Source organism: Neodiprion fabricii, chromosome 3 (assembly GCF_021155785.1).
Source record: "Neodiprion fabricii isolate iyNeoFabr1 chromosome 3, iyNeoFabr1.1, whole genome shotgun sequence".
NCBI classification, from domain to species: Eukaryota; Metazoa; Arthropoda; class Insecta; order Hymenoptera; family Diprionidae; genus Neodiprion; species Neodiprion fabricii.
Genome location: NC_060241.1, coordinates 38,930,933 through 38,948,674, shown reverse-complemented (window position 1 = coordinate 38,948,674; position 17,742 = coordinate 38,930,933). Strand labels below are relative to the sequence as shown.

Below are 17,742 nucleotides of genomic sequence, written 5' to 3'. Positions count from 1 at the left end.
CGGTAAGTAGGACGATGATAATAATTGATACTTTAATCACATAAATTGAAATTGTATCGCGTCGTTCGTGGGACTAAAGAACAAAAACCGATTATAAGGAAAAACAATCGAGTCTGTCGATTAATCAGGTGTTTCAAAATAATCGATTATACTCGATTAATCGGGGAAAAAATAATCGATTGTTTTTGGTCATTCTTAAATGCATAGATATTATTATTAATACGTATATATACTCTTTTACGCTAGTTGATTGACATATTTGTCGATGATTTATCACGCGAAGTTATCTGTGTCAGAAGGTAGCCTGCGACAATTAGCGATTATCAAGAATTCGATGTAAAAAAATAAAGAAAAACGAAACCATCCCACGTAACAATAGTTTTCGGCACGTTTTCCTAATTAAACGGTTATCCAAAAACGGCACTGACTTGGAAACAAATTACGTTACCTTCATTTTTCGCACCGATGGATATTTCTTATCAATAATTTTTTACTTCACGCCCGAGTTGCGGAAACTTTCACAAGTTGTATCACTCAAAATTAAATCGATCGACGATTCGCCAGAATAATCAAGAAAAATCGTGAAATCATTTGAAATTCTCTAAAATCTTACAAAATACAAATAGCGAACTCGTCTGAAGTATTTGAAATATATTTAAAACCCGACGAGAAGCTTTAAAATCCTGCGACACAATTTGAAAAAATGTCAAGATCCTAATTCTTTCCATGCCCGTGAATATGGCTTTCCAAATACATCGGATCGACGGATCAATAATACGGATAAGCACGTCATTCGATATCGCAAGGTTCTGAATCCGTTGGTGGTATTGCAGGTGCGTTTCGGACGCGCAGCGCACGCTGCATCATGCGGTAGGTAGGCACTTGCAGGTAGCCAAGCAGAATTCGCGCAGATGTGTATTGTTCGTACAGGTCTGTTGGTAGTACGTAGGAGCGGAGATAGGGCTGCAGACCTACCCGACGTACCCGACGTACCCGACGTATCCGACGTATCCGACGTATCGGAAGGTGGGCATAACGTCGCGGTTATTGGGACGCCCCCGCATGCTGCACGGTGTAACGCCTGCCTGGAGAGCCTCTGGCAGCCTTCCGCCTCTGCTCAACTCTGCTCGAGGAAGAGCCAGACCAGAGAATTCGTCGTCAGTCGGTCCGCGGCAGCCGCCAGAGCAGGACGTCGGCCTTTTTCGCTAATCGCGTCGTGCGGCATCTAGCTCTGTTGTAATCATGCTCGACCTTTCCCTTATCGGCCGCAAACCCGAAGCGCTAAGCTTCCCAAACATTGCTTGCCAATTATAGTTAACCTGGGGCGAGAAGAAAAGTAAATGAGATAAACGAAAAGAACAAAAAAAAAAAAACAGACATGTCGAAATAAGAGACCAAAATCATAAATTGTATAATAATAACAATAATAATAATATAAATAATATAATAACAAGAAAAACAAGAATTGTTAATCAAACTTTGTACAGTGAGAAAGTAAATAGTTGTTTTTCTAGTGATATGTATACGTTACATCGAGTTTCTTCTGTTTATTTTATTTATATTTGAGTTTTTTTTTTTGTTTTTCTTCTCCTCACCAAAGTTTCGTTACTCATTCCTTATACTCCGTTGCAATATCCAAAGATTCATATATGTCCGAGCATTGATGTGCTAATTAAGATAATCGGTTGTAATTGTAGTCGAATTTAAGTTGTACGTAAAATGTGTGATTTCAAATTGTGCGGGATTTAAATAGACTTGGTTTGAAATTGAGAAACGAGAATAAAAGAGAGGGATAAAATTAATGAGTATTTCGTGCCGTTTGTTGGTCGTTGTACGGTAGTTGTTTTTTTTTTTTTTTTCTTTTTTTATTTTTATTGTTTTTTCTTCCGGTTATCCAAATATCATCAACACTTGTACGTTTTTATAATTGCAAAAAACGTGATTCAATTCTCCTCACCCACGCACCTCAGTTTTGCCATTTGGATTTATTATTTCACCTCGTCTATGTACGAACACTTCGACGTTGCTGCTCGAATACTGTACTGCGATCCTTGATACGCATCTTCGTGGAGACTGCAAAACAGGTAAATCAATAAATTTAATTAACAATCTGTATTTGGTACATCAAAGGAATGAGGGAAAAAATAAGACGATAATTAAGTATAATGGAAATGAGAACGAAGATTGGTTTGGGTAATAGGGTTTCATCGTTTGTTTCAATAGTCGTTTATTTTCGCGCGTATCGCACACCTGTGTGCTGCAACGTGCATAAATCTAGGCGTTGAGACACAAGAATTTATAGGTATATACATGCAAGCGATCACGTCGAGGGTCGACGATTTATTTCGAAAGTATCGGAGATCGTTATCATCGGACAGTTCCTTTCTTCTTAAATGAGATGAATTTTCGGAGACCTGAGTATAAGAAAATATTCACGATGATTGTCGAATCTAAATCAATCGCTCAATCTGATTTTTACACATATTCGTTGCACAGTTGTCTTTCTTTTTCATTTAATCCGACTAGTGTACAAGTTTAGAAATTTGTCGTAGAAAAAGAAAGGGTGGTAGAAAAAAAATAATAAAATACCTGACAAAAAATTTTCGTTATTAATGGACATGTTTACACCGCGCAAACACTCATCATCAGGTGTCATAGTTGCCATACAGGTCTGGTAAAAACCGGTGTAAGATAGGCAAGCGCCTTAAGAGGCAATACCACTCGTCAAAACCTAAAAAATACACAATCTGTTTTTGTATCGCAGAAAAGGTTTGAGGAAGTTATTAAGCATGTATTTAAGTATAATACAAAAAACTTTCATCAACAAATATTGAAAAATGGCGACACTGGAGTCATTCTCGCGAGACAAATTTGAATTCGGAAAAAAAAAAGAAATCACCTAATCTACATATCAATCGCTGCAGAAATGCATAGGGGATTTTCGATAAGTGAATTTGAAGGTTATTTATTAACAAATAAGTGCACCGTCTACGGTCGAAAATTAAATATTTTCATTCAAATACTCGCCAATTACATAAAGATCAATATTTTCAAAATCTCTCACGTATTTCTCTAGCTATAGACGTGTAGATTGAGCTGGTTGTTTTTTGACTAGATTCAAATTCGCATCCCTTACACCGATTGCCGCAGAATTCAACACATCTCGCGAGAATGGCTCCAGTATCACCATGTTTGAATATTTCTTGATAATAATTTTTTGTATTATACTCAGATATATGCCTAATAACTTCCTTAAATAGTATTGTCTTATTACCTTTTCTTCCATCCAAAAAAAGTGATTAATAAAGCGTTTTCTTTTGTTTCTACAGTGGTGCTACCCCTTAAGCCACGAGGAGAGAAAATATTGTTTCTATCTAAGTCACATATCGCATGTCTAAAACAAAACCGTAACATCCGGAAAAACGTTTTCTTATGAATTTTGTGTACAAATTAAGATACAAATGGTACAACATGAGTTTTTATGGGAGTTCCGAAGAAACGAGATCATTTCAGTCGTTACAGTTTGATTTTTTGGTCGTGTGATGTAACGAGCCTCTTTACACCAAGAACGGCGAAAAATACATACCGTCAGAACCAAAACTCGCTGATCGCAGCTTTTTTACAAGGGTTAAATTCCCCACGAGGCTGAAGGTAGCAGCCAGAATTAGCCGCGAAACGTTCTAACATTCTTTGGAACAAGGTAGCGAAGTCCAAAAATCAAAATTTTTTGAAATACCGCGAACCCCCGATACTTTTCTAGAAATATGAGGATAAAACTAAACCGAATCTTTCTATTTCCAAAAAGTTTAACACGTTTGGCCGCTAACTCCGACCGCTACACAGCTTCGTGACTTCGCGGGCTTTTCGGTGAGAAGGTTGAATCGTTCTTTCGTTCTTCCGGCGCCGATGACGAAGAGAATAATACCATTCGGACAAGTGATTGGCCGGCGAGGGTCGCGAAACACCTGGCACTCACTACGTCGCCGCATTTCAAACTTTGACTTACAAGAAAAAGGTAAAAATAACGGTGATCAATAACAAACTTCCCACTTTATTCCCGCACCCACATCGCATCGCGTCTCTCCCTCTCTCTCTCTCTCCATTTCTCTCTCTCTCTTTCTCTCAGACTCACGCGCTTCGTATCGGCCAATGCTGCATAATCTAGGATGCACATCCCGAAAATGCATACGCAAGAAATTATCCATCAGAGAGTAAATGAAGGCGGGATTTTCACGCGTTTTCAATATTTCACGTTTTTTTTTGAACAATTACTTACTGTTTCAAGTTTCCGCGAAACACATGCACATTTCCCTCGAATCGAATAACGCTCGATAAATTGTTCGAATCGCGTTACATACGTAGGTATGTACGTGAAATTGAACGACAATTCCAGATATTTTCAAAGAGAGGATCGACTGACTCGCGGCTGTCTGGCAACGCCATGCGCCCCCGGCTGTATATTATGGTATATATATATATATATATATACATATACACATGAATATATATATATATATACATATAACGAAACACATGCAACAGACTTTTGTGTTTACTCAACAGGTTTACACAGTTGCTCGATATTGAACCGTGTCAAATTGTAAAAATAATTGAGACGTTCTGATCCTGCCGTTCCATTTCATGTTCTCCTATAAACTTGCATAGTTATCACGCTGTTATAACGCTGCCGTGGTTATACGTAATTGAATCCCGCGCACTTTCAGTTTTGAACAATTTATGTTAATAATAATAATGATGACGACGATAACCGATCACGCCATAAATTAAATGGTATTTAATTTGATTCTAATTTTTTTTTATCCTTTGTCTAGTCGAATATAGATGTATCATGAAAAAAAAAAAAAAAGAATAACCCTCACCTTCATTTTTCCTCGTCACCTTCTCACTATCACTTCTTTGTCTATCTCGCTACCGGGTGAAAAGTTGGGTACCAACCCCCAGAGATGCGAGGGAAATTTTTCGAAGGAGGAACAGATGTGGTTAGAAGTTGGAACAACGTCGTTTCAACATTCTCCAGGACTCTGAAAGAAGGGGGATTACTTACTCGACCTCCGTATTTGATTCATCCTTTGCTTCCGTCAACCAGATCAATGTCTTGCACGTGCCTGTAGGTTGGCTGAAATTTCTTGTGTTTACCAATTTCGAAGTGACCTCCTTACTCGTTTGACCACCAATTAACAATAAGAGTTCCAGTCTTTCGTAATATCAAACCACGCTCTCTGATTGGCTTGGCACAAGTGACGCAGATTGGCGCCAATTGGTCGTTCAAAAGCCGGGAAATTCAAATTGAATAATTCCCGCCAAATCGGCGCAACCGCGCTAAAGTGAATATATAACACTTGGAATAAAAGATGTGTCGTAAAAATACCTTCATTTCATCGTTTCGTAGTCCCTCAAAAACCATGCGGTACACGATACTGCGGAGGTTTTAAAAAGAAATGAAGTACTCGTAAAGAGGTGTGCCACTGATCACGAACCAGTAACGAAATAGTGAGGAATGGGAGGTACAAAGAGATAAAATCAAATTCCTGCAGGGTATTAGCTGGTATGCATGTAAACACGGAGTATAAATTCGTGTTATCCCTTTACTGACGTATTTACAAAATTTACCCTCGCCTTACATTTAGGTATTTATACATATATTTGCCTACCCTTGTATTTATATTTATTTTTCAGCTGGTTTTTATGTGTGTGTGTGTGTGTGTGCGTACGTGAGGGGTAAAGCAGGTACGTCGTTATACGAGCACGGTGCTGCACGTGTGTATTATACGTAGAAACGTGTGTGTTATTCTGAAGTATTATATCGATTAACTGTTGGCAACAGAAGAGAAGCAGAGGAAAGCTTGTCGGGTGGGTGGCGGCATGGTGGCAGCTCCGGTTTTGGCTTTGGCTTTGACTTTTCTATATTATTAATCTTTCTCTCGTCCCTTTCATCCCCTCTTCGTCATAATCCCCGTCCTCCCTCCTCCCCCTTATTTCCCTCAATCCTCGCCCTCCCGGTTCCGCAGTCACTCTTCCACCGCCCGCTCGTATCCGAATGATCTACAGTACACATCATACACCGGGACACGTTATCCTGCGGTTCTCGTTCCTATCATCGCGATCAGACAATGTTTAGAGACAGAGGGGTTGGCGCAGGGCACAACCTGAAACTCGGTTCTTGTTTGACGGATAACCGATCGAGAAGTGCTGCTGACGTAATTAACGTCGAAATTCACCTGTAAGGTATACAACTCGTTGTCGGATATAAATCAGGCTGTGAATTATTACAGGATAACCGTGCCTACAAGCACAACCGATATCATAACGATCAGTTCTGCACCCCTGATTTTTTACGATTGTATAATTTCACCGTTCGTTCTTCACAGGTTCTCAATCTCATATGAAACTATTCACATCACCGTTCGATGGATAAATCTATTATAGGAATAACGAATTAATGAGGTTAACGGATAAAAAAAAATAAAAATGAATAATAAATTTTCTCGGGAACTTGGACAGAATTGATCAGATTCAATTTATCAAAATTTGCAACGTTTCGTTGGTTTTATTTATTTTCCAACTTCATCAGGCAAGTTTTGAGGTTAAATCGTCGTTAAAATCCTCTGGTCCATAACATCCAGTCAAAATTATGTTTAAATAAGACTAGACAGATATATACATTTTTGTTTTTTTGAAACAAAAACAAAAAAAAAAAAAAAAAAACAAAAATGTATATATCTGTCTAGTCTTATTTAAACATAATTTTGACTGGATGTTATGGACCAGAGGATTTTAACGACGATTTAACCTCAAAACTTGCCTGATGAAGTTGGAAAATAAATAAAACCAACGAAACGTTGCAAATTTTGATAAATTGAATCTGATCAATTCTGTCCAAGTTCCCGAGAAAATTTATTATTCATTACATTTAACATGGATGAGAACCAAGATTTGAAAAATAAAAATAAAAAACATAACGAAATAAAATGTATACAACTAAGCTGACTATTTTCGTGACAGTATTATTAAAATTGAAACGCATCGTCATCTTCCGCGTTCTGTATCAATTTAAATTGTATAAACGGATAAACTCTGGTTGTTTTTCTTTTACAACCGAGTTTTCAAAAGAATTAAAATATTCGTCATTTCGAGGGCTGGAAGGGTGGGCAGACTAACCTGCAACCTATCCAGCAGAAGAATGTTATTTCGAGGGAAAAAGGTGGGAGAGGGGCCGGAGTTTAAGTTGAAGAATCGGGGAGACATCGGTTGAAACTTCGGACGTTGATTATCAAGAGGAAAAGTTCGGCTAGCTGGCCCGGAGCTAGGCGTTTGAGTAAACGAGGCGCGGGCTGTGCGAGACATTTTTGTAATGGAATTACATTAAACGTAAGCAGTGGGTAGGTACGCGGTAGACATCTGGCCTGCCTCTCTCGCCGCACCGTTCTAATATTGGAAATTTCAGTTCGCCGGTATTAAAGGCTTCCCCTTCTCTCTCCCTCCACCCCCACCCCCCACCACCGCCACCGCCCACCTTACACCCCTCGATCCTCCGCCCCCGCCCTTCGAAGCTCCCGCCGCGGCCTCGAAGCCGCGTGGTGTGCATGCAGCTACCGTACAACATGTGCCGGGCATATGTCCAAACATTAGGTTTTCTTCCCTTACGGTCTCCTCGATTCGTATGTACCTAACCACCTACCTACCTACGTCCTACGACCTACGCGGGAGCCGAGCGTTGAGCTTTCGATGTGGCGATGCCCGTGGAGAAAGCTGAAAGCAAACGAAGAGCGTTTGACCCTTCCTTCGGAATAATAAGCAAATATTCACCGAATCGCCGCTGGCGAGTTTATCTTCTCTTGTGTATGCTCCCCTGTACCTACTCTGCATCGCCATGTGTACTCGCTCCGTTTTCTACCTAGGTATACGTTAAGGCTCCATTGTGTACTTGTGTTGTAATGACCACAGGCTGAAGTTTCCTCCTTGTGTATACTTACTCTCACTCGCTGTGCCTCGACGTTGTGTACGTGTAAGGTACTCTGAAAACGGTTGATGATTTAGGGGATGCTGAAATCGACTCACTTTCATATATTCTTGCTATTATCAGAGGCTATCCGCGGCATTGAGTCGTGCAATTTTACACGCATGCCATGCCGGATACGAATACCTACAGAAATTTTTGTTACGCGCATGCGAAAATGATTATAGGAAATTTATTCCTGTGATGTATTCTAGCTTTATTTGATTACACAGGTCGGCAGGAAATGAAAATTTCTTTTTTAGTTTCTATTGGGATGAACGAATTTCAATTCTATACATCGAGTAATAACCAAAACCTTTATTTTTTACTTATAAAGTTTGTTTTTGTTTTTTTTAAATAAATCTTGAAGTTTTTGGTTGCAAAGCTAATATTCATTTTTAAATTTCGTTTATCAATTATTTTACTTTTGCAGTTTATTATTAATTATTTTTTTTTTTTTTTTTTTAGCATTTGTGATTTAAATTCAAAAATGAGGTTTGTTTAGTTGTCATTTACAATAAATGTTCGATACAATTGGTAATTTTTCTTCAAATCGGAAATATAGTTCTGGTTTCTACAAAAACAAACTTTATCTGATAAAAGTATTATTTCATCTATTACTTACTTAGAAGAAATCAAAACTTGACATCTAGAACCCAGACTAAAAATTTGTGTCGATCGGTCTTATCGGGTGAAAGACATTTTTTTTTATTGATGTTTTAATATTTTTGTTAAACATTTCGAGTCTGATACAGATTTGATTATTGATCAGATACAGATACTGATTTGAATATCGGGTGGAAGAGATTTTTTTTATTGATATTTTGTTATTTTTCTCGGGCATTTTGAATCTGATACAGATCTGATCTGATAATATAGCCAAAATAAGTGACAATTTACTCGATCGGTAAGGACTGACTACAGCACCCTCTTATGGAGATGTTGGTGTATCGGCTGAATAAGACAATCGTATATTACGCTATTTTTCTTTCTTGACTAATGAGATCGTTTCAAACTCTGGAGGATGACAGAGGTTGCAATTCTATTTGAGCGGTCACTGTAAAGAGATCGGGAAATCGACGGGACAATATAGATATAGTTTCAGACGATTCTCACTCGCTTTGAGGTTATTACCGGTAAGGTCATCTACAGCTAAATCTCATATTTGTTGTATTTTTTCATCTATTTTTCGAACGTCATTTGATAATCACGTTAGCGCGTTCGTAAAAACTGTTGGTTCCCAAAGTTTGTAACAATTCTATCGCTCCGGGAAAGAAACAAGTGTAAAATACAATTTACTGAATTCACTGAACCGGTAAAATTTCAAGTTCTGATATCCTTGTACAACAACAACTGTGGCTGTGGGGGTGCTCCTTTACATCGGATCGATTTCTTCCTGGTACGGTTTGTTTGCAATAGCCATGGGAATGAGCGACTAATCGATTCGTCGGCAAATCGATTGATCGAAAGCGAAAATTGATCGATAGCTCGGTAACGACTGCATCAATCAATCTAATCTCATTTGAAAAGGACCGCAACAGCTGATAGTGACCAAGTTTTCAATTTAGAATTCTAATCTCAACCCTGTCTTCCTTTTTCATCTTAGAACTGCGAGTCGAATCCATGAATATATGTTCACACATCATACTTTTTAGGTTACCTGCAATAAAAAATTGTCCGTCACTTCCGCAATCATGCTTTGGATGATGTCTAATGAAATTTGCCCTATTCGTTATGTTCACCTACCGACTAAAGCATAAACAAAAAACTGCTAGCTATTAAAATACGGTTATACTTGACAATAAATCATCTACTAGACCCGAGATTGCAAAGAGGTGCTAAGTGGCTCACGAACTCTGTTTATTTGTCTGTTTAAATTGGGACCCGAGCTCTCGGTGAACTGCAGGCATTGCACCGTGGTCGACAATTAGACGGTACTCTTGGAAATTTTCGCAGGGGATTAGGGAAATCTTGTGGTTCGAGCGAAGCGATTTTGCCCGTATTATTTTTCCTCCGGCATGTATACGCGTAAGTTATGGGTAAGAAGAGACGAGCAAAGGTGTGTAGGTAAAGAGCACGTAGATTTCTCGCAGATACTCATACACTCGGCTGAAGAAAACTGTGCAAGACGGACGAAACAAGCTGTGTAAATAAACGATGTCATGAGTATAACAAACTCCGGGCGTAATAGTTGGTGTAACCGGTATACATAGGTGTTGTAGGTGATTGTATATCCATGTGCGCGTTTATCGGTTTTCCTCTTATTCTCGAGAACGATCGAGCCTTGAAAACTAAGCGTGTTGAATAGCACCTGGCTGTCACTCATTTAATTCGGTAGGTATTTAAGAGCGTTACGAAAGTCTCTCCGAGGCATTATACCTATACCTTACATACCCAGATATAATGTTTCACGACACGTAAACCGGCTAATTGCATCAGGCCGTAGAGCGCGATCATCTTCTTATACTAATACCGGAAACACCTCGGCTAATCGGGAGCAGCTTGGCGAGACAGTAAACAATCGACTTCCGTTTCCGGAACAGATTTAAAAGCCGGAAAATAACCCGGATCTCAAATATCGATCTGCACAGTTTTTACGATTTTCCTTGATGCACAATTTCGAATGTTATACACAGAGGAAAAGGTGAAACTTGATGTATTGAGTTTCCGACTGCGCATGCGCGAACATCGACGTCTTTAAACGCAGGCTGGCCACTGCGGCTTCAGCCGTCAGACGCGACTCGTGGAGGTTGTGCAGGTGTTGCGATTTTTTTTTAGGTTAAACAGGCCTCAAATAGTCGAAGCATTGATTTCAGAAAGCAACTAATATTCGTTTTTAACTGACTAACGACTGATGATTGCTACGAGTCATCGTAACAACGTAATGTCGATTCGCCACTGTACTCAGGAGATTTCGAAATTTCATCTCCCGATTTCGAGTAAGTTGGCACCGCTGGATACGATTAGAGCTTGATTATGTTGCGCATGCGCAGTCGATCGCTAACCCCGTCAAGTTTCACCGTTCACATATCGCTGCTTCGAATCTTTTTAAAAATTCGCAACCTGCGGACACGGAATCGATGATATCAGGAAAATTTTGTTCGTGGAAGGAATCGTTTGTATCCTTGAATAACGTGATGTTACACCTGAAACGAGTTATCTTTAAGATCGTACTAATAAATGGTGAGCTCAAAATTTCTGGGATATTTTTTTCTCCTCTGGTTGTTTTTTCCTGAAATTCCTCGATCGTGCGGAGCTGTAGAGATGTAGCAATTGATAAAGTTTTATCAGATACGCATGTATGCATATTACACGTGCCTATCGCTAACACACGACACACATTCGTTCGCATGCTGTTCGCGACATTCGATGCGTGCTCGTTTCAATCCCGGGGGCAGCTCCGCCTTAATAGTAATGTTAAAATTGCTCCCTAGGTCCGTGGGGAAATGAGGGAGAAATCCCACCTGTTCAGGTTACACCTGTGCTATCGACAGCCGCGGACTCGGTCCCTCCTCGGCGGAAAGAGGGATGGAGGCAGAGTTCATAGAATTATCTATCAGCTGACAGAAGTATACGTGGATATATATTACTGGTTGTGTTGCCCATCTTCCTTTATTATTCCATAATTTTCCACCACAGCGGTGCAGTATTCAAAATAAATATATTATATCTGACGAGAAAATCGTGACGTGGCACCTTGTACTCGTGAGAAATGGAGCCTGATATGAGGGGGGGGGGGAAGAAACACGAGGATGAAATTCACAGCAATATAAATATATTTCGGCAACTCAATTCCGGCGAATTCATTTCACTAAGTTGAAAAAACAGTTTCATAAAAATCACCCGCAACTTGGACGCGCGATCCGTTCCGACTGTACAAGGTTAAGTTTTGAATTTTTTGTTCACCCTGCAGCGCATTCAAATTTCCGGGATACGTTCTAATAACGAAGTTGGGTGGGTGGGTGGTTGGGTTCAATATTGAAAAGTCCGAGGTTTATCTTGGCTAATTACTGCAATAGCGGAAAACCTTTACAATTTATTTTGGCAGTCGAGCCAACTTCCAGCTTTCCAACGTACGTACATACGTTACACATATTCCAGCGTCGCGCACGTGTTTGCCACGTGTGTCAAATCCCGCCTCTGCAGTCCAACGACTTTGCCCATCCCTTCGTCTCAAGATACGGAATTACTGTCCGCACGGAGCACAAAGAAGATTCTCTAGCGTTCCTTGTCAACGGTAGTGAAGAAAAAAGGTAAATAAATAAATAAAATGGACGTAAAAAATAAATTTCCGCTAATTTTTTAATCGATAGATGAAAAATTGTTCATCATTCACATTTCGTCAGTCGAATTCTTTTTAATCATTCCTCGGGATTTTCGTATATCAAGGTTTATTTGAAATTGCGTTAAAGCGAAAGAGAAAACGAATCGAGGAAATATGGTGTATAAAGATTTAAGTAACTTCTTTTGAGTCGAACGCGGTAAGGGATTGAAAATCAGGGCTCAAATTTGGGGGGGAAAGATTTTGGGACGGTGGTTGAAACGGTATCGAATCCCCCATACATAAACTATAGTCGAAGCGAAACCTAGGTTCGTTGGTATATATCGTAGATGCGGGCTGCCAAACCGTAAATAACGTACAGGCGGTGTTGCGGTCTCTTCTGCGTTGTTCACAGCACGTGTAAATGTCCCTTATATTACGAACTCACCGGGTATATAAATATATACACAAACACGCACCTAAGCATAAGTATATATGTATATTGTATAGGCATACACGTGTGATAGGTATTTAAAATTTAATATCCGCAGACCGCATCACGAAAGTAGAAAAAATACGTGGTCGAAAATTTTTACACAGTTTTGTCAAAAAGTATGTTATATACCTGTATTACGTACAATTTGTAAAAAGAAATTTATCGTAATAATATTTAATTCGCTAGAATATTATGCGTTTTTGAACTGTAGTTAAATTAGGTTGCATCAAAATATCGTCTACCCTGATAAAAATGATTGTGAATCTACTACACATTGATTGCGTAAAAAAAAAAGTTGTCAATTCGCGTAATCAGGTTGCAAATTTACAATAAAGCGACGTAATTTACTGTGTATTTGTCTTAAATTAACCATGAAAATTTTTTATTTCACTAAAGTTTATAGGAAAAACACAAAACAGTAATTTGAATTTAATAAATTGTGTAGTAAATTTATCGTACTTGTAAATTGAATAAACAGTAAATTTATAGTAAATTCGCTGTTCAGTATCCCAATAAAACTTCGAATATGAAAATTTTTTAACATTGTAACAAAGTTGATTATAATTTTGTTCGAAAAGTCAAGAAAACCGCAGTGTTTTTACTTTTAATCGCAATTTGTTGGATCACCTTTGATGTCGTATAATATACAATATTTTTGTAATTAATCTTATTTGTTTTGAAATCGTATTCACGGCCAGACAGCGCGGTCTTAAAATTATGAAAGGAATTACGATTTTATATACGTATGGTGAGTAAGTAACTAGGCAGAGACGACGCGACGACGCCGACGAATATAGGTACATGTATAAGGTATATACATACGTACGTATATGTACACACATCATACATATCGTATATAACTCGGCGAAGATTTATCTACGCACGTGCACGCGTCGGCATCCCTCTGACAAAGATTATAATTAATAATAAGTATACATCACATATTTTATTTTCGAAACGATTTTTGCTGCTCGTGAAATTTGTTCGCCAGTCAGGCAGCCAGCGGGGATCAAAGCTGGACCGAAATCCAGAGAAGGTTTATCACGGTCCCGTTTCGCTGTTTCATTATTTATTAAACCCTCCTCTATGATTGTTGTTATTATATTTTTCATCCATTTCACATCGTTTCTTCGCCCAACGCGTCGTGTTTCGTGAATTCAAAGATGAGAGATTACACGATCTCCGTTTACTTTGATGAAGACTATTCGACGAAAATATTATGCTAAATCGTATTAATTTTATAACCCGACGCACTCGCTTATAGATGCCTATCTTTCTTTCCTCTTACTTCTTTACAACTGACGTAGGTTGAAAAAAAGCAAAAACAGTAAGAAAGAAACACCGGAAATTTCACAGAAAGACAAAGTTTCTCTCTCTCTCTCTATCTTGCAATCAGTCAGAGAAAGCAGTTTAAACGTCAGCTTTCTCTGAGTTTTTATAGCTCGCCCCACGAAATCAAAAACTACGGAAATTATTGCCAGGATATAAAGAGAACCTTACGATTAGACGTGAAGGAATGTGCGTGTTGGATATAAATTTTAACGCAGACACGAGCTGAGGAGGGTGGTTTTGGGAAATTGCGATTCCCCCGTAGCAGCGAGCCTTGGGGGAAATTGATAAAACCACTTTTTCCGACGCGTTGCGTGCACGCGATCTCGTTACAAACGTCAATTTTTACAGTCGCAATCCTGATTTAAATTTTCGCATTTCTTATACCGCAGGATCGCACGGTTTATATACACTATTATGAAAAAGAGCAAAAGTTCCGGGGGAGAGAAGCCGCGGGATTTATTAAATCGCTCGTACCTACCGTACCGTGGAAATTTCACCACCCGTGTACCATTTCAAGTTCATCACATTTTACCACTCTCCTTTTCCTTTTTCTCAAACGTGTTTATCCGCCATGATGGGCGGTGATTAATTCATTTTTTATTTACTTGTATCGATCAAATTCCACTGTGAAAATACGAGATCAACGTTAAAACAACGAAACGTCGAGTCAAAATTCGTTATTCTGTAATTTTCCAATGGCTTCATACTGTCCTAGAATTGGACAACTACGAGTACATGTTTCGCTTTACCACTGCACTTTACTGAGTTCCAGACAATCCTAAAGCAATTGTGATACCACTATTTTTTTTTTTTTAAATACTTGCGGAATATCTAAATAAAAATCATCGCTAAATTCTCAAAATCTGTTTATCTAAACATCGGAAAATCCATGGACCGCAAATTTCAACAAGAACTTGGTGTTTTGGGGAATAAGAACTCAGGTCGCAAAAATTTCGCAAGTAAACGTCGAAACGTTCACCTGCCTGCTGTGTCGGATGGAGAAAGTGGTCAGTATCAGCGTATCGTCGTCCGCAAACCGGCGTCTGACTACCGCGAGCTCTTTCCACTGTAGCCTTACTCAGGTGCGCGTAAAGCCGGCGAAGATGCGAAGTAGTAACGGCTGACAGGAGCTTTAGATACGATAAATTTGAGCTATCAGTTCTCGGTATTTTGTCGGCCGAAATAATTTTCACAAACTTGTATTTCTCAAACCATGCGGATTAAGAGTGAAGAAAAAAGCTGATCCATGTGTACAAATCCGTGCGTCAGACGTAACGAGCAAACCAAAATTTGATCTTTCAAATTTTGTGATTCTTTTCTTTTTTTTTCAAGTCATTTTTAACTAATTTATGTTGCAACTGCAACGAAATCTTGAGAGTATGAATTTGAGTCGAGAGTATAAGCCTGATCATTAAGCTCGCATCATTTTTCTCCCTTTTTCATTTTCTTTTCAGCGGATTCGCAACCGGGCCGCCGTAATATCGATCGGTTAAAATTCATTCCCTCTTTCTTTCCCTCGGTGGAACTTAGCCGTTTGGTCCCTTTGGCCAAAGGTTATAGGGGCAGGCAGGCAAGCAGGCAGGCAACCGATCGAGTAACATACGGAGCAGTAGTACGTACCTGATGTGGTCAGACTTATTGGAATTTTTATGGTACGGTCTAGGGAAGAGGCCTGCATCCCGTTTCCCATTACCACGACCAATGGCCAGCCCCTCTCATACGGATTCACCCACCGTACATACGTATTCATATTATTATACATTATGCACGTACTACGTACGAATATCTAGGTGAACGTGATTCATAACCTCTTGTCGTATGGATCGATGTATGGCTTATTGACAATTCCGATCTAGGAATAGGAAATAAGTACTGATTATCCACATTTTTACTTCGTCCAGAGTGATTCAATGATTTTGCATTACACGATTTGCTTCAACTCTTTGAGCTAATGTATTAACGTAAAAATTAACTGAATCCACCATTCACCGTTTCATCGGCAGTCCAAAAGGATACTACCGAAAAAAAGTAGCGATGGTTCATCTGCGGTTCTGATATTCATGCTATGTTTCAGGTGACATGTTAACAAAAAGATATTCTTTCGATCGATAGAGCGATTCCAAAAAAGTTATCAAAAAACACATTCTCATTCCTCAATTCAAATTCCTAGCTGTTAATTATTTTCCTGTAATTATCACTCCTAGAGATCTACGTAGTCCCGTTTAACGTATATATGTGGTCAAATTCGGATAAACTTTTCGCTTTGAAGAAAGTTTTTACCCCCCACCCCACCTCCACTTTGCCATCCACTTCCGCGCCTGTGAACCGGCGGTAAGATCGAAAATCCGTCCAACTCACGGTTGCAGAACTGATTATAATGGTTCAGACGTCAAAGACGAATTCAAGTTAAAGGCCTCAGGGGGGCAACAACGGTACCTACTGAGAGATTGGTTCGAGCCTAGAGGGCCCAATCTTTCAACGGTGCCCCGCGTCCATAATTCCTGGAGAACATCGTCGCGCGCAACCTTCGGGAAAACTTATTCTCTCTCCCGGTGATATTGGGGACGCCGATGACGCCTCCGGGGGGATGGAGCCGGTGGGGGGGAGGGGGGGGGGCAAAAGTGGAAGGGAGATGGAGAAAAAGAGAGAGAGAGAGAGGAAGAGAGGGGTTCCTCGCGCGACTCTCGGGCGCAGAAATACGTTCCGGATGGGAAATTGGCCACCTGCTGTCCTCTCCTCCCCCGCATCTTCCCCCCCGCCCCCCCGGCCCCCACCCCGCGCCAATTCCCCTCTTCCTCCCGCCTATGTACCCTCACCCATGTATAGTCGGATTCGTATGTAGTCCTGGCCCTCATCACTGCTCCCGTACGACGCGACGTGCTCGAACCTTCTTCCTCCCTTTGCAACTCCTCGGAGGATTGCTTTGCCACTGTTCAAATTTACCCTTTCCAACTTTTTGCGACCGCCCCACATTTTCCTTGGTTTTTTTTTTTTTTTTTCTTTTTTTTTAAATTTTCAATGATTTTAATTTTACGGCATGTCGCCTCGTGACTGACGCAATGTATGAGGATTTATTTTTTATTTTGTAAATTAAACGACTTTTAGATTTCTTAGGTTTTCAGAATGATAAAAGACTTGAAGTTATACACAGAGGTTTACCGGACAGTCAAACTCGCTGTACGTCGTCATATGCCGTCTGTATGGAAACGACTAGTGACGTCATTCGACACAAGCCTATTAACGCTGGTTGCGTAAACAGGCGGGAAATCTTTCGAAATGAATCTGAGATTTGAAAAAAAAAAACAAAAGTACGCAGACCAGCTTATAAGGATACTCGATCAAATAAAAGATCATATTTTTCATCAAAGTGTACGCGATAAGAATAACGAAAATGATAAAGAAAATTCTTTATATTCTTATGTTATTTTATGTATAAAACACCGCCGAGGAAAGTGTCTCTCTCTCTCGTCCTTGTTTACGATCGGGAGTGAGTTTTTCGCGAAGCAGTCGTGCAATTCAGCTTCGGCCCAACGTTTTGTGCATATCGTAAATTTAATTAAAAACCTCTGGGTGAAATAATAATTAATATGCAACGCGCTTGCTCGACGTTGGTTGGCGCGTTGCGGCTCTGCCGAG

General features: G+C 39.7%; 1 protein-coding gene across 2 annotated transcripts in view; it reads left to right on the top strand.

The window, feature by feature from the left end:
- The first annotated feature begins 1,447 nt into the window (after positions 1 to 1,447).
- LOC124177756 (protein CBFA2T3) overlaps positions 1,448 to 17,742 on the top strand; it is a 52,238-nt gene continuing 35,943 nt past the window's right edge. The window contains exons 1-2 of one of the 2 annotated variants that reach the window (XM_046560524.1): positions 1,448 to 2,084; positions 3,806 to 4,015. The gene's annotated coding sequence lies outside the window, so the exon portion shown is untranslated. The remainder of the gene's footprint in view (positions 2,085 to 3,805; positions 4,016 to 17,742) is intronic. The other variant, XM_046560525.1, reaches the window with a different exon arrangement.